The 18,525-nt window shown below is 43.4% G+C and overlaps 1 protein-coding gene across 5 annotated transcripts in view; it reads right to left on the bottom strand.

Annotated features, from left to right (window-relative positions):
• Positions 1–18,525, bottom strand: part of znf536 (zinc finger protein 536) — a 224,190-nt gene that overhangs the window by 182,659 nt on the left and 23,006 nt on the right. For all 5 annotated transcript variants that reach the window (XM_047331628.1, XM_035628683.2, XM_047331630.1 and 2 more), the window contains one exon: positions 5,160–5,241. The gene's annotated coding sequence lies outside the window, so the exon portion shown is untranslated. The remainder of the gene's footprint in view (positions 1–5,159; positions 5,242–18,525) is intronic.

Below are 18,525 nucleotides of genomic sequence, written 5' to 3' on the forward strand. Positions count from 1 at the left end.
ATTTTTTGCAATTCAACAAATTCAAATAACATTTGAATCAGTGATTTTTCCCACTGGACATCATTCCTTTCACTTTATTTAACATGAGTAAAAAAACATATAATAGCTCTGTGTGTGTGTGTGCGTGTGTGTGTGTGTGTTTTAACCAGCCTTGCTGCTGCCAGGGATGCTGGTGTGTGGGATTAATAATTGACGCTTTTTGAAATTATTATCATTCCCAAAATGCTCTTTTGTGATTTGCTTTGAAGGGTGTGCATGTGTGCGTGTGTGTGTGTGGGAAACGGGGGGTGTTAAGTGAGTGGGGGGGATGTGGTTGATGGTGGTGGTGGTGGTGGAGGGGGGACTTGGTTGCTCATTTGGAGAGCTTTTGCAATTATACAATTAGTCAGGAATGTAGGCCAGCAGCCTTTGTGTTCCTCCCTGCTCCCCGACCCCGGATAGCAAGTGGCCTCACCTCACTTTGTTTTTATCTGTTTCTTTCTCACTCATCAAGAAACACATAAATAGACACAGACGCACAAAAACAGAAATGATATGCGACTGTGGACGTGAAGTGAGAGTGGATTCGGCGCGCACAGGCCAGGAGGTGGTTGAAGCAGCTGGCGTCCCAGAGGAGCAAAGCTAACAAACGCCGACCTTTTTGTGAATTGGGTTGCGTGTGAGCGACCGTGGCAGTGCACGGTGGTGTTACTGGATGAAGTCGCAGGGTCGGGGCTCCTCTGGTCGCTGAGAAGTCCTCCAAAAACTCTCACTTGGGGAAATGCGTGCGTTGGTTGGGAAAGCTGGTTTTAGGTTGAACACACACAAAACCCTAACTCTTTGATTCATTGTATTCTCTGGGATGGAGTGACATGATGAATTGGTTTTTGATGAAGGAACAACTGTTATAATTTGGCCTCTTCTTTTTTTTTTTATTGTGCCCTCTCTCACTCTGGCCTGCCTGCCACCACGTGTGTCGCACTGGGTTTAACATGAAGCAACGACAACAGCCAAGTGCCATCTGTTGGCATGCGGATTTTCTGTAATCTCTCTTTACTGATTACAACAATGACTACACAAACCTCTTAAATAATTATCCCACAATGTAAAAAAAAAAAAAAAAAAAAGCTAAATAATTATAATGATTAACTCCCACCAAGTCTGCCACTCCTCCAGCAAATGAAGGCTGTCAGAGCGGGAGAGAGAGAGCCGTGATGCCAATCATGTTGTATTTATACCAGCAGGGTGGAGAACCACACAGCAGTAACAATCTTAACCCAACAACACTGAAGAGGAAACTGGGGGGAAATTGACCCCTCTCCACCCGCCACCCCTGCATCTCATGTTCTTCTTTTCTCTTGGGGAAAAAGATCATTTAAAAAAAGATCAGAATTTCTGACAATAAGTTCCAGGGTTGGATCGGTGCCAAGTTTTGGTGGTGTTCAGGATGAGAAAAAAAAAATGCTTCAAAATGTAACAATCATAAATATATATAATTACGTGTATATAATTGATGAAAGAGAGGACGACAGGTGTGATTATTGCAGGCAGAAGACAAGTTAGAGCTGAGTGAAAGCCATGATAGCATGGTCACACACTCTCATGACCATAAACGAAGAAGCGGCAACAAAGTCTACACCCTTTCTCTCGGGGCTTATAAAAAAAAGACATTCTGGGAAATGTAGGAAATCACTACTAAGAATTAGAACCCAGAATTTGTGGAATGCACAAAAACTTCAGAGTTTGATGATTTCTGGCAGAAAAAACAGATGCATTTTGCACTCAAAATGTAAAAAAATACTAATAATAAAAAAAGGAAATAACTTCAGTATCAGTAAATATACTTAGTTACTTCACACCACTAGATTCACATTCACTGGAGGCAACTGCCGGTCCCCTCTCTTCAGCAGGGCTTTATGCGTGTATCCATAAGTGCTCATCCGTGTGTGTGTGCAGGTCTGTTTGTGAATCTTTTTCTGTTCGAGCCATCTGTGTGTGTGTGTGTGTGTGTGTGTGTGTGTGTGTATGCATCTGTAAGTTTGTGTGCAAGTGCCTTGTGTGAGAAATGGTGTGAGAATACGTCAAAGGGAGCATGTGTTTGCTCTGCTTCCAATATGAGGGAAAATCTGTGGCACATACCTCCGATATGACACAAGCCAAAAGCGACATGACTCACCCATGCTATATTTGATTAATAAAACGACAGCGCGCAAAATGTGTTCCAAAGCGGCACACTATCACCGAGGCCTGCTTTGGCTGGAGAAACGTAGCAGCGTATGAGAATAATAATCATTAGACTAATTATTTTAGGTAGATAAAATATCTGTGTGTGGAGCTTGAAATATTGCAAGAAAAAGTCATTTAAACTGAATGTAAAATTTGCAGTTAAATATGTCTTCATTCCTCAGGACGAGAATTCAGACAGGCCGGATGTCTCAGCACGTCCTGCAGAGGACAGCTGCCAAGCTGTATGTGTTTAAACCCTGCTCCTCTGAATCTTATAATAAATGTTATAACATGAATTTACCAGCTTCGAGAGAAAGGGTTTTAATTGATTAGCACTTTACAAGCAATCAATTTCCACAAACCGGCCTGACCCCCTCGTCTGTTTCTGTGTTTCTCAGGAAGCCAGCCCTCAGGACGATGGTCTATTACAAATTAAAAGAATACAGGGATGTGAAAGTGCGTATGACTAATTATTGGAGAGACGAAGAAAGGAAGAGGAGGGATGTTGGGGAGACGTGTATGGATTTAAGGCAAAGCAAAGACGAATGTGACATTCTTGAGAACAAGAGGGAGAGATGCGAGTCGAATGCCTGTTGTGTGAGAGTGCGACGACAACAATGGTCGAGATGATGTTGACGATCACGACGTGCTGATTAGTGGGATGAAGCGTCCTAACCCCACAAAGCAGACATATCCCTCACTTGTACTCGTCATATGATCCCCCATCACTCACTGACGCACACGGAGACACACATATAGTGCACACACTATAACGGCCCATCACTATGAGAGATGGGGTGGCCACGCTCCTCCGGCTCCAGGAATAATGGCTTGCACCTGTTTACCATGTCACTTCTGTTTGCTAATCGTCTCCTTGAGCTACACAGAGAGGAACTGACGGCGGTGTGGCTTTTTGACAGGCACTCTGTGTGTGTGTGTGTGTGTGTGTGTGTGTGTGTGTGTGTGTGTGTGTGTGTGTGTGTGTGTATGTGTGTGTGTGTGAGTAGTTGGTGGGGTTACTATGTTACTGTCCAGTGTGCATGCTAATACTTCAGGCCATTGGCATCATCCAAAAAGTGAGAAAACAAAAAGTGGGAGCAGCTCTACTGCTGTGTGATTGCACATGTCTGAACTTGCCAATATATATATATATACATATATATATATATATATATATATATATATATATATATATATATATATATATATATATATATATATATATATATCTATTTAGATATAGATATAAATATAGATATAAATGATGATGAACCTCCATGGAGGCAATATCTCTTTCTGTTATGTTTGAATGTTTACATCCCACCAGAAATCTAAAGTAGCACATTTATTTGTCATGCTATGTTGATTTGTATTGAAGACTATAGTTAATTAAAGAATAATCCACAAATTATTAGATTCTCTCTTTGGATGTCGATATACTATATTTCCATATTGGTACATTGGTACTTGCTCAAATTGTTCTTTGAAAGTCCCATAATGTTGATGCATTTGTGCTCATACATTTGTTTTTTTTTGTTCCTTTTTTTTATTATTCATTGGTATAAAAGGGGGAAATATCAAATGTTTTTAATGTATAATTAATATGTTAAATTAAACTTTTGCGCCGTGTCTGCTCAGTGTCTTTACTGGAGTTGATATGATAGGCGGATAGGAGTGATAGGATAGCAGATGCCTCCCAGCAACTCAAAAGCTGAGAAATGTGTATGGTGTGTCTACCATATATTTGAGTTGTAGAAGCAGGAAACAAGACATTGTAAAATATACATAGTTGGCCAACACACAATGAGCAATTTACTGAGAAATGCCAGGTTCCCATAAGAGAAGAGACTTGTATGATGTTACACTGTGTATTAAGTGTCATGATATAACAGTTCCAAAGTTACAGAGGGTACAGTGTTTCACCTAAACCCTTTTTAATTCCTCCAGGTGTATTTTTTGTGTCGCTTTTGCAGAGGCATTTCCACCTGATCGCAATTTTTGTGGTGGCTAAGATAGTTGTAACATCCTGTATCTCTTTCCATTTTCCCATATATTCAGGGTATGCACGTGTGGGTTGTCTAATTAAAAAATGGACAGAATTGCAAAGCCATTGATGACTGTTGCAATTACAATGGTAAGCATTTCAGAGAAATTCTCAAGCCGTTACTCTTCAATGACTATCCAGTTCATATTTTCAATCTCAACAGGTCTGTATGTGGACATCCAGTATTTGGAGCAAGTACTTTGTGTAAAAATAAGGTTGCAAAGACGTAGTAAGTAGGCCGCAGCTGTTGCAGGACATATATTTAATCAACATTTCATGTGCAGGCATTGGGCATTGATCAGGCTACCACTAAAAATAATGTATTGTTACCTTTTCAGAAGAAGAAACGGTAATAACAGGTCTCAACAGAGTGGAATTCCTATAAATGTATACATGTTGGAAGCGAAACCCAATAAAATGCAACAGGGGGTATAGATATAGTCTTCGTGGGATCTTTAACACATTTCTGAGTATGTCATAGAATTTACAAAGTTCAGTTCAACATGGTGACATTCATTCCCCCTACACCCACCCCACCATGCAACCAATGTGTCATGTTCCCATCCAGTGTGCGTGCTTGTGAGCATGAATTCATTCATTGTGTGACGGATGCCTGAAGAGTTCGTTGCCAGAAGGCTGGAAAAAAAGAGGAAGCGACGATTGCGATTAACTGACTCATCTTGTTCTTTGATGTACCCCAGAGTTAGTCACTGACCCACCAACAGAAGCTGCAATGGGCAGCGCCGTACACGAATGCCTCGGCACTGCTCAGCAAGTGCAGGCTCAAATGACTTTCCCTGGATAAACAAATATTTCAATGAAAAAAAAAAGACGTGTGCGCCGGGTGTGCGAGTGTGACAGACACCTTTAATATCCTCCCCTTTCCCGTGATCAATCGGTGTGATCATACCTGCGTGACTGCCGCTTCTCCAACGAATTCCGGATGTCAGGAAGAGCGCCGACAGCTCCGCAGAAGGTGGGACGACCAGGGGCTGTAAACAAAGCACACACACCAGGAAATTCACAGTCATCCGCATTTTAAGCTTGACAAGTTTGCAACACTGGCAACCGAAGACAAATACTCATTAAAATGTTGTGTGATTCCCCTTTACACCAAAACCCCCCACCGCCTCATTTCTCCTCAGGACTTCCAGTGAGGACGTGATGTCATTTACACCTCCACCAGTAATCTAACAGATATATGAACTGTAATTGCCTGTGTATGTCAATCTCTTTACTATATTTTTTCATTTATTTTCTTCTTATTATTACTTTTTAATTTGACACTGTAATAGCAGCCGAAGATGAGGTAGTCGCACTAGGACACGTACCAGGATGCGCAATGTTTATCAGTTAGAATATGTAAAAACAGCGAGCTTTGTTCTCATGAGCAGAAAACTGAGTGGTGCCTATGCAGCGCAGCAGAGGGTGTTATCTGATCCAGCCTTGAAGCCCCGCCGCTTAACGCCAGAAAAATAATCAAGCCGATAGAAAGTATGTGAAGTCAAAGACCACCACTCCCCTTTAAAGTAGTATGTAGCTCGGTGAGTGGCGTTTGAGGCCAGGCCTCACAGAGAGAGACAGGGGCAAACTGTCGAGAATATATTTCCCAAAGCCTGCAAAAGGTTTGGACCTAGTTGAGATGGAAACCTAAAAAAGGATGTAAAACTTTGTAGTCCGTTAAATGAGCTAATCTATCTGTTGCTAGGCAGTAGAAAAAACTGCTTGATTTACATTTCAAGGTTGTTGTTTTTTGTCAAATATGAAATGTTTGCTGAAATTAGTTGCAGTTGATTTAATCGCTAACCATTTTTTTTAGATTTATATATTTACTTTCGACCTGAAGTGCTAAATGCTCAATGCAGCGCTGTTTCTGCTGCGCCCGCCCAACGATCACCTGTCAGTCAACACAACACCGTTTCCTTTTTTCCCCTCTTGGGTTTCCGTAGGTGGCGCTCTTTCATGGGATTCCCGATATGAAAAATATATATCTGCACATAATGACGACTAATTTCGACTGGCAAAGGGGAATGGATCCAACGAGTTCTCCTGGTTATTTTGGATGGGGAGCGGCAGCCACGCATGGAGGAGCTGGCTCAGTCCTGCGATGGGGGGGGGGGGGGGCACAGATGTGGTGGTTCTGCAGGAGGGCCACCCAGATCTACCAGCCACTACTGTTTTAATGGAGCGTCAAGAGTAAGACTTGCACTCACATACGGGGAGCGCACACACCCGCGCACACAAAGCCACGACGTTGCCTTAAGTCACAATCTAAATTGGCTCCCAAGGGCATACCAACTACCTTGTTCACCAAAGGCATTGTGTATGTTTTTGAGTGCTTAGCATATGCTGCTGTAACCTGAGATCTCGCTCTCTCTCTCTCTCTCCGTCGCTCTCTCTCTCTCACACACACATTCACATGTACGCAACCGCGCCGTGTTGCTAGAACTTGCTGTGTTTTCTCCCATTAGGTTTTTTTTCTCATCAGGCCCTTAATTAAATTCAAAATACTTCACATCTACCTATTAAACCATGTCGCACCAACCGCCCACCAGTCAAACCTCAGCAGAGACACAGATGCAGGCAGGGGCGAAGGTTTTGTTTTATTTATTTTCTTCATTTATAAAAGGGAAGAAGTGATAAGAAGTGAGGAGAGACTACAAGCACTCCTCCGCTCAGATCACAAGCAACGAGGAATGACACCTCTGCTTCATATACTTCCATATGACATTGTAATACTGATGTTTAAAACACTCGTGTTCTCCATCATATTTGAAGCAACTTCAAATTCAGGCTTGATCATATTTATTAAAAAAAGTGAAAGTCCACCAGACATTCATATAGATATATATTTATCTGTCAGTCTGATTTTCTAGATGCGAGAATAAATTGTCATGAAAACAGCTCGTAAACTACTGACAGATATAGAGGAGACGGCTTATATCATTTCTACCCGAGTGAAACACCATAGCAAAAGCTACTGATCAAATCTGCTACATCTGTGATTTGATATCAAAGCCCACTGCAGAGTAATAGCTAACATTTTAAGACAGTCTAACCTTTCCTGTGTTTACCTTATTAAAGACTGTGTACCTTAACTGCTAGTGCAATGCACAAAGGAGTGGGGGTGGGTGGGGGGGCACATTGTGTATAAAGCCAGCAGTGTTAAAGCAGGCGAACACTAAAGTAATAGGCAAGAGCAGTGAAGTGTTGATTTTACACAAAATGCTGGGTAAAAAAAATTGCACCCCAGTGCGCTCACACACACACACAATACAAGCAAACACACACATATATGCACACGTACACATTCCCTCCCCCCTCCTCAATATACTCCCACAACACGGCCGGCTGCCTGGCAGCCGAAGTTAACATTTTCAGAGAAAATATTCCTTGCCTCCAATAGTCCAATGTAATTCATTTTCCATCTCTGTTCATTAATCATTGTTAAAATTAGTGATCCATTTCTTCCACTCTGCCATCTGCACTCAGCTTCCTAACAAACATGACACCTCAGCGCATAATAAAAGCTGACAGCTACGAGGAGGCCTTTCCAAATAGCTTTCTGCATATGTGCACCTCTACGACTTGATGCCGTTGTCAGACAAAAGTAGGTTATTTAGACCACTGGCTGGAGAGAACTGCACACACTCCGACATATATGGACATGTGTGTATGTTCGTGTGCATGTATACGTGTGTGTGTGTGTGTGTCCCAATACTGTACAGTTATATTACATGTCAAAGAGGGAAAGAGGGGAATCACAAAGCAAAGCTCATGGTCACATGCACACCCTTTCAAGCACTAACGCATACACAAAACAACAGATGTGCCTAATCTTGAAAGGAATGTGCTAAAATCCTGATAAGGGTAAAGTGGGGGGAAATGAGAAAAAGGGAAAGTTACAAAATATGAGCAATCATGCAGCCCAAGAGAGCAAAAGAAAAAGAGGGGAAGAGAGAGAGGGCCTTAAAAGTTTTAAATATCCTGTTTACCCCTACAAGGTTTTGCTATAATTTCAGCTGGAACAGAGATGCACTTTTCCATTTTCATTCGCTTCCAGCAGCTGTGGCATTTGTGTGTGTTTGTGGTGATACGGCTACACCCCCCGATTTCAGCTGTGTAGAATTCAGGGGGATCTATTTTGATGTTGTCATTAGTGTATATGGAAACTAATGAGCCCTTCATAGTTACATCGGGAGCAGGTCCTCTTCCGCAGTCCACCATGTTGGACGGCCATGTTTCTACAGTAGCTCAGAAAGGACAAACCAAACATTGGCTCTAGAGAGGGCCCTTTCTCATTTTAACGTAACCTTAAGGCCACCATAGCCATATCCTCCTTCACACTTGGAAATGCAGGTGGTGGGAGGAGGGTTAATTAGTTGGATCCAATCTGCAACGTCAGTTTGGTTTGGTTAGGGCACAACAACAACTTGGTTGGGTTTTGGAAAGGGTTCACTGGGGATGGCTTCCAGTAATTACTTCCTTACTTAAGGCTAAAGGACGCCTGTCGCCGTGGTCACAATAATAAACACGTGGTTATGTTTGTGGAGTGATGATGCCTTATAGAAACCATGAGCACTATTGGTTTCAAAACGGGAAATGAACAGCGGCCCCCGGTAAATCCATCCAGCACAACATCCTCCAAAAGAGGACTTTGTCGCTGTAAACACAACCTCACCCGATGTCCCCATTAGCTACTGTCACAATTAGCTCAGCCGCTAGATGTTAGCCAAATATCAGATAAGACGGCGGGTCTTAATAAGCTGCTTGCACGGACCTAAAGAGGTTTTATGGAATACTTACAAAAAGCAGAAGTCCTTTTTTTTTACCTGAGTGTTTCAGTGTACTGCACACACACCCACGGGTTAATGAAGCACAAAGCAAGATACGCTAATATGTGCAAACTTCGCAATCGTTGAACATTTCACCAAGAATACGTTTGAATGCCGACTATGCCTTTTTCTATCTTTTGCATCTCCCTCTCTCACACACACACACACACACACACACACACACACACACACACACACACACACACACACACACACACACACACACACACACACACACACACACACACACACACACACACACACACACACACACACACACACACACGTGCATAGCGTACTCACAGTACCTTCTCCTAGTCCCTTGTTAACACCCCCTCAAACTGTCTCTTCTCACATCCACTCACACATATGCACACAATTACAAATTCGCACACGCACGCACATGGTCACATACACACACGCTTAAAGCTCAACCATCCTACGTTGCTGATTCTCTTCTGTGTGCGTGTCTGTGTGCGTGCGTGCGTGCGTGCACACAGTCGATCCCTCCCTGGCGAGGTGTGTGTGCGCGCGCCCGCGCGTCTGCCCGAGGCACAGCACATTAATCTATATAATGCCCTCAAAGAGAAGGCTTTTTCACACCGCTAACTGCCAAGGACTACGAGGGGCAGCGGCTGAGCCATGATTCAGCTGTTAGCCCAACTGGCGTCCCCGCGCTCACACACACTCCCAGCCCCCCCACCACTCCCACAACCCCTTTCAACACACACACACACACAAAATATGTTAGCAGGACTACGCACACACACCCTCCGCTGGCAAGGAAGACGACACAGACACCTTTGTCAGCTCAAACAGGGACATATTCAAAATCATTTTTTGGGGGGGAATAGAGGGCACAATATGTCAAAAACTATTAAAAACTGACACTGAAAGCTCGCTCAGATTCATACTCTTTAGTCGTTCAGGTAGTCAGTATCAGGTAAGTTGGACAAATTTAGTTGCCATTTTAGACTGTAAATTATCAGTGCAGCGGCCTGGAAAAAAAGAATATGTTTTACTTGTTTTCGTAAAAACAGAAAAATACTTTAGATGACAAAAATTTAGACACCATAGTGTTGTTTACAGTGGCTGCAAAAGTCCCCCACTAGATTGGGGGGATTTGACCGATGAACCTCAGACAGCACTGGAGAAAATATAAGCAGAGGAAGCTGTTCTCTACACAGCTCCTCCGCCATCTGCAGACACTACATAATAAGACAGTTTACTGATGTTACCTTGCAGGACTTCTGGGCTTCACATTCCTCATACTTCAGACTATAACCCTGTTGCTGGTGTGAAGTTGCCCAGTGCAGATTTAATATTCATTTGTTGCACGGAAGGCCAGAGCACAGACAGCCCCGAGCAGTGATTGGAGGGCCAGTGCTCAGAGACAGACGGCGAGCAGAAGAGCAGCTAAATCATCTTGACATTCGCCAAGAAGTAGCCATACAGAAAGCTACTGCTGATGGTAGTTCTCCCATCGACTAATTTGGTTCTACTTAACCCCTAAACACCTCGTGCACGCGCGCATGCACGCACACACAAGTGGACGTAAGGCAAACAGAGGCTGACAAACACATAGGCACACGCACGAGAGTGCTCGCAGTGACACATTTAATTCCAGGTTCTCAGCACATCGGACTTACAGCAGGCTGACGAGGGAGAGAGGGCCAGGCCCCTCCGGACTGATTAGCATCATTTAAGAAAGCCTTCCTTTTCGTCTCCTGCCCGCCTCAGTGACCTCTGTCGCTCTATCACTCTCTGCCACTCACCGGGGCAACCCACCCACGTCCCCGCCCACAAGCTGGGTGGCATCCCCACCAGCACAAGTCAATACGGAGTACACTCATTTGCATCCGACACAGGAGAACCACTCAAGTGCCCGTGCCTCTGGGGCTATTTTATTCCTTGAAGTATTCATAAACAAGCGATTGTTAGCTTGAGATTCTGTCTCCAGAAAGACGTGGCTAATGCATATATACATCAGACGCCATATGATGCAGTTTTTCTGCCCATGTAAAGTAAATAAGACAGAGCCTGTTTTATTTGTGCATATTTCCCCCCCTTCTAAATTATATAAGCCTTGCACATGGCTTAAAATTTTGTAAAGCTTTTCTCAAAATCCTACTTATGGTTGCCATTCTGTGCCAAAAAGTTCATCTGGCCTGTAAATTTAAGCATGGATTACAAATATTCAAATCATGAGCTTACTGTTCAAATAAACATTTCCAACAGGGAGGGGAAAAGTTGCAAGGCATACACTTTCAGCATAATTCCTCCTCTGGCACCTCCCCTCCCCTCACTCCTATTAAAACAACCACAAAAAAAAGAAAAAGAAAAAAAGCAGGGAAGAGAGAGAAAGGGAAAGAGGTTAGGGGTGGGAAGGGGTAGAAGAAATGCAAAAACAAAAGGCAGAGTTAAAAGTTTGGCTTCTTCATTTACCGTGTGGCTGGATAAACACGGTTGATGAAATATGTAATTAATGTAATTGTAACCACCTATGCAATTACAGTCTGCTGGGTGGGCTCTGCTGTGGCCCCGGTACACCCCTGCCATAGGACAATAGGGCACCTTATTACAGTTTTAAAAAGGGGGAGGGGGGAGAGGGGCTGAAAAGCGGGGGAGGCTTAAGCCGGTCAGCTGCTCACCACATGGTAGAAATAATAAGGACTAAAGTCACAATCATTTCAGCTTTGGGTTTAGCTTTGCTGATCACTGCACTTCATACTGGACAATACAAACACCTGACAAACCCCCGGGGGGGGGGGGGGGGGGGGGGGGGGGGGGGGGGCTGAGCCACGTTATCTGTGATGTACGTATCAAATGACTAAATACAATGCATCAGACTAATCTACAGTAGTGGAGGAAGCATCTGTATCCTTTCCTTAAATAAAAGCAACAATACCGCACAGTGGGATCCAATGTAAAAGTGTTGTATACATAATGTTACTTGAATCAAAGAATGCGAGTCACCCTCCGCACTCAGAAATGTTACTTCTCCTGGATGTTTGACCATCACTGCGCAGAACGACAGCTCAGATCGTCTGCTGCAAAAGTGGAAGTGTTTCTCTGTGCTGACCGGAAAGCATGCGAGCAAGAGACACCTATACACTATATACAGCTATACTTTGGGAGCTCAATCCTGGTCCGATGTGGGAAACCTGAAGCGTGCGTCGCACATGCACTGAGAATGGAAGCATTAGCATATTCAGAGATTCAGGATTTTTTTTAATGAGGGGGGAGGCGTAGGTGTCACTTTAAACGTTTCATACCAGGTAGTTTAAGGTAACTTTTTTCCAGACACAAATTATAATTCAAAAAGCAGAGTATATTCATCTCTTCAAACGTGACTGCAGGCTATCTGTAAAAGTAGCAACTCGAAGCTGAGAAATCGTGCCTGCGATTGTTATAGCGGTAATCAAATTCTTGGATTTTTGTTGTTAATGCATTGATGTTTTATGCATTCATGCAGTGCGATCCATTTCTTAAACTTTTCACGCCATTTAATGCAAATTTTTAATTTTGCCAGAAACCAATAAAATCCTATGCAGTACCTCCACATTGTCAACTTTTCATGAGGAGACATTTCTCTACCCACAGGGGAGTACACAAATTCTTTTGTTTTTCTGAAAATGTAATTATCACCAAATTTGGAGATGCATTTTTATAGGACATCAATGGCAAGAGCTCTCAGATACAAAGTGGAGGGAAATATTTATTCAGCATAAAACCTCTCCTTGTCCTAAATATAGACTGCTACAAATTATGGATGAGTAAAAACATAAATTGTATCAGTATAGACAAATATCATGTCACCTGGGTAAAGACCAATCTGAATTTGGGCTGAGGTGCAGGCCGCTGTCCAGGCCCTCTCAAACTGACAGCCGGTGTTCAGCCCCGGGATTAAAATAGCCTCTTCCCTGCTACCCGCCCCTGCCCAGCCTTAAAGTCTTCCACATTTGCGAAAATTGCAAACAGATGCAACTCAAGTACCTGCAAATAATCTGCCAAGACCAATTTCAAAAGGGAGATTTCAGAATATGTGGGAGTCATTAGAGGGAGTATTATTTCAGCGATGAGCGCGAGAGGGCCAGCCGTGGATCACCCAACCAGATGGGTTCTGCTGCCTTTTATTCAGGAAGAAAGAAGCCGACGTGTTCTTCATCTCCACCGTTCCCCCAAATGAAGATACATAGCGTGTATGAAGCAATTACGGCAAAATATTGGAAGTTTCAGAAGCAACCAGAGAATGTCAAATTTCCTTTTGAGTTTCTCAAAACAATCTTTTCATCTTCTTCTCAGTGAGGACGCTTTCAGATTGGGGGGGGGGGGGGGGGGGGTTCGATGTAAACGAGGGTACAGACACAGAGATCTGAGGCTTTTATTGTTTTGTACTGAGTGTTAAATACGGGGAAGAATTAAAAAGGTAGGTGCCTTAAAAAGGGCCTGTGGTGTATGTAAATGAAATATGTTTCAGAGCCGATGATTTGCAACCGCTGCTGTTGTTATTTTTCAGATAGTTATCAGAAGTTTTTTTCTTTGTTCCTTTTTTTTTTTCCTGGTCGCCTCAGCGCAGCTTTAAAGCGACTCGCAACAAAGCGTTCACCAATTAAAGACGGTTTTAACACGAGGAAGTGCAGCAAACTTCATTAGACTCTTCATCCGGCTGCCGACAAAGAGCCATTCACAATCCATCCTTATTGCTGTTAATGAATAATGCACAATCAAAACACACATATCTTCTTTTTTTTCTCTCTTTCTCCACACTACGCTGACAACATCTACCTGCCCTTTAACAATTGCAATGTTTATATCAAATGGAATTTGATTAGGTGACTGGTTATTATTGCTGGTGGGGAAGCAGAATAACAATCCAAGGCACTTAACAAAGGAAAAAAAAAAAGATCAAAATCACCAAACCCTTGAAACAATACGCATTCAATCAAATTCTTCATAATTGTAACAGTAGGAAGCATTTTAGGCATTCCACCCACAACAAACAGGCTTTGTTCTCCTGTTATGAGAGGCAGCAAAGGGACACAATCAAGTGCGTGAGAAAGCCAGGAACGTAGGATTTCAGGCAATTCCCCCCTCTTTCTCTTTCTATATACAACAACTCCCCTCCTACCCCATGCCTCCCCTTTCTCCCTCTCTCTCTTTTTTTTTCAGGGTCACCCATATTATTTGCTTCCTGTCACATTGTAGCTGGCAAAAAGAGAATTTGGTAATTGAGTGGTACAGAACATGTGCCCTCCCTGCTCGCAGATGACAGATGGATTATAAAAACTTCAAAGGCGAGCATTTGGAGCACCAAGGGAGAGATGCTAGGTATTTGAACTATCATTCTTTACCCAGGAGACAATGACTGCCTGACATGGTGCATACATCAAGGAATAGTGCAACGGCACAGACATAATCCAACCCACACATGCACTTGCAACCCCTCTCCTTTTACCCACTGCTCTTCCTCTTCTTCTCCCTCCCCGTGCAATATATTTAACATCCTGTTCTGAGCAACTTTGTGCCAAGCTCAGGAACATAACAAGTGGGGGGTAACACCGAGAGGCTGGAGGAGAGAGACGAGGCGCATCACCGGCAGGGGATGACATTTTTTCATCTTCGCATTTTTTATTCATTTATTATTTTGTTTTATGACTTGTCACCTTTGCGGACTGTGTTGTCGTTTTCGGGGTTCAAACTGTTTGTCTCATTTTTGCAATAAAAAGAAATCAAAATTTATCTTAACTGGTGGTTTTGTGTTTCTATAAAATACAACTAGATTAGTAGGCCAAGAGGAAAACTGTAAGCACTACTGTAAGTGAGGGAGAATGGTGGGCGGCGACGCCTATAATCATCTTATAAGCATGATTTATGAAAAGGGCCATCTGCTTTGCCTTACTTAAGCACAGAGGCAACATTTAATAATATAGGGACATGGGGAAAGGAGGGAATAGTGGGGGAGAAGAAGAAACTATGGGTGGGGGGGGGGGCAAGTAGTCTTATCCTCTCCTTCTTGTCCTCTTCTTCTTCTTCTTCCTGTCTATTCTCCTCCTCTGCATCAAGCCATTAGTTCAGATGGCAGCTAATCACTGTTGACCTCCCCTGCCATAGCATTTACCCCCGGCCCCTCCCATTGACCCTGAAGGAATTAGCAGACTCACTGTAACACACACACACACACACACACACACACACACACAACTGACAAACAACCTCACAGACAGAGAAAAAACTCCCTCTGCCCACACTTACTCACACGAGCAGTGTGCTACCTCGGATTTTATGACCACTCTGTATGATTCTTGGAGTCAATCCAAAGAAACAAATTCTAGCATATGGTTCTTATACGACTCATAAATGCACGGGATCCTACCTAATTAATTATTTGGTCTATAAAAGGTCAAAAATCACACACACACACAAACAAACAAAAAACATCTGCACATCACAAGTTCCCAGAGTCCAAGTTGACATATTCAAACAGCTTGTTTTGCCCAAACACTCCAGCAAATATTTACATCTGTGACTCTGGAACCAGAGAGTTTTTGGCATTTTTGGTTTCAAAAATTACTTGAATGATTAATCATCACGTTTGAATTTTCAGACAGCAAAAACAAATTGATTAATCAATTAATTGTTTCAGCTCCATTGTATCTAATTATCAACCAAACTCCACCTTAGTCTTTAAATATTGGGACAAAAGTGAAAAATGCCCGATGAAATTCCCTGGGCCCGAAGATGATCTTTGATCGACCTTTTTCTCATCGACTGTCCAAAACACAAAGTAATATAATTTTGAATGATTTAGAAAAGACAAAAGCAACAAATTCAAAATAAATGAAGACACCAAATCCAGCAACAGCTGCGAATTCTTACTCGGTAAATGCCCAATTTTTATGTAGCTTAATTTTACTATACCAACATTCATAGGAAAATAAACCTGTTGGCATCCTTTATTCTTCTCCCTACACTAACTCCAATACAGCCCTTGAGGTCCTTTGGACAAATGACAAGGCAAAGCTAAGCTATAATGAACCATCTAAATATCATCATAACACATTTCACACATGAAGATCAAGAACGTCTTGATTGGCATCCATGCCCGAGCTGCTGCCCTTTGGCCTCACCGTGACCTGGAAATGGCTCCGAGCGCAACCTTAAAGTGTGACGGCGGCGGCACCCGGAGGGGGGGGGGCTGGTGGTATCATAATGAGGCCATATGGCATACGCTATTGTGCTACGAGCCCCACATACACACACACACACACACACACACACACACATGCGCGCACTCGCTCCCCCCGTGTGGTCACCTTTTCAGTGTCCATCAGGATTGTCAGCCTAATCTTAGTTGGATCATCTCATCAATGCCTTGGCTGTTTATGTGTAATGGATCCCAGCTAACTCCCTCACCCACCCCCCCACACCCCGTATGCCCCTTCCCCGACTCCCTCTCAACATTTCCTCCTCCCTCCTTCACAACCTTTTTCACTGGTCCTCAAAGGAATACACCAACTTTCATTTTCTCTTTTACAAACATGCTCTGCTGATCTACTTTGAGATGTGGCCTGAGAAGAAAAACGCAGGGCGATTTACCTAAAAATAAAAAGCTCAGTGTACATGATAATAAATACAGCGGATAATGAATCCAACATGTTCTCCGCAGTGGCAGGTGTATGTTCTGCCGTATTGAAAAGTTCAAAGGTATCTTTTAAAAATAGTTATTAAATGGGGGATTTTTTTTAAACCAATTTCATGACATTTGTTATATTTATAGATAACCCATACTTATCTTTATAGGTTTATCAAAAAATGTTGATATTTTTGAAATTGTTTCTTTTTTTGTTATACGCAAAGTCAAGCCCTACTTTTCATACCACTCAGATTTGGCTATGGCAGGACTCAAAATAAATTTGAGATTTCTGGCCTGGCTGTATAATTTTCTTGACAAACCTGTCATGGAAACTGTATAATCACTTGTCTTTCCACCCGTCCCATCCTTCCTCACTGCCCTCATCATCATCATCCTCCTCCTCCTCGTTGGAGCCTCGCAGCATGTGTAAGCAGAAGCACACGTGCTCTCCTCGCCCTCATTACGAGCTAACTACGCTGTTTGATTAAAAGCATGTACAGAAAGGAAGAGAGGGAGGGGGGGGAAATGAAAAGAGAGAGAGAGAGAGAGAGAGAAGGAAGTGATGGGGGGGGGAACAGGCCGAACCTCCATAATTAAGATCATTTCACAGATTACCTCCGGCAACAAAAGCACGGCGAGCGGCCGCCCGCAGCCAAAGAAATTGGATAAAAAAGGGGCGTTGAAGAGGAGACTGACCTCCGCCGGTTTCCGCACAAACATGAGCCACGGCTAGATCAAATACCCCCACCCCCCCACCCCAGCAGTAACAGGCGCACATACACACACGACAGGTACTGGTATGTACTACGGAGTCACAGACAGCAGACTAAGGGAAAGCACAGTTCTGACTGGCACATAGAGGGATCGACATTATACAGGTCACATATCAGAAAACACACACTCTCTGTGTCTCACTCTCTCACACACACACACACACACACACACACACACACACACACACACACACACACACACACACACACACACACACACACACACACACACACACACACACACACACACACACACACACACACACACACACACACACACACACACACACACACACACACACGTGTCTGCTTAATACACTGCCTGGAGAGGCGATCCGTCCACTGATGTGGAGCATCATTCCTGTGAGCCAACCAAGTCTGAAAACAGTCACCCGTCAACGGCACCTTCGCATTGTTCTGAGAGAACAGCAGTACTGTGCGTTTTCATTTACAATTTATCTGATACTTAATATTAAGAAGCTGCATCTTATATGTTTAAATTGGTGCATTTGATGACATGTTTGATTTTGGTTGGACACACTTTTTATAAAATGGGAGAGGGGAGTTATTAAAATCCAAGAGATGTCCTTTTTAAAATTACCACTAGGAGGTTGATGCTTTGAAGCTTAAATTTTTTATCATAAATCTGATATGATGCAAATGTATTACATCCAGCTACAGGATCCCGTCCTCCACTGGCTTCGACACTGACCAGCGGTCAAACCAACCACTTAAGTCTCAACTTACTCACTGCTATTCTTCTGTCTTCTTCTTTCACCTCGTCCCTCTCAGTCCACCTCGTTCCCACCCCACAAACCCTGATCTGTGGTGAGCGTGGAGGGGGGGGGGGGGGGGGGGGGGGGGGGGGGGGGGGGGGGCAGCATTTACTGTAATCACCGGGATCTAGCCGGAGCGCCTCCGAGCCCTCAGGGGCTGATCAGCAATCACAAAGACTGCGATGCCACGAGGTAGAGAGAGTGAGAGAGAGAGAGAGAGAGAGAGAGAAATGAACTCGGATTCGTGGTGCAAACC

The sequence above is a fragment of the Scophthalmus maximus genome, chromosome 4 (genome assembly GCF_022379125.1).
Source record: "Scophthalmus maximus strain ysfricsl-2021 chromosome 4, ASM2237912v1, whole genome shotgun sequence".
NCBI lineage: Eukaryota > Metazoa > Chordata > Actinopteri > Pleuronectiformes > Scophthalmidae > Scophthalmus > Scophthalmus maximus.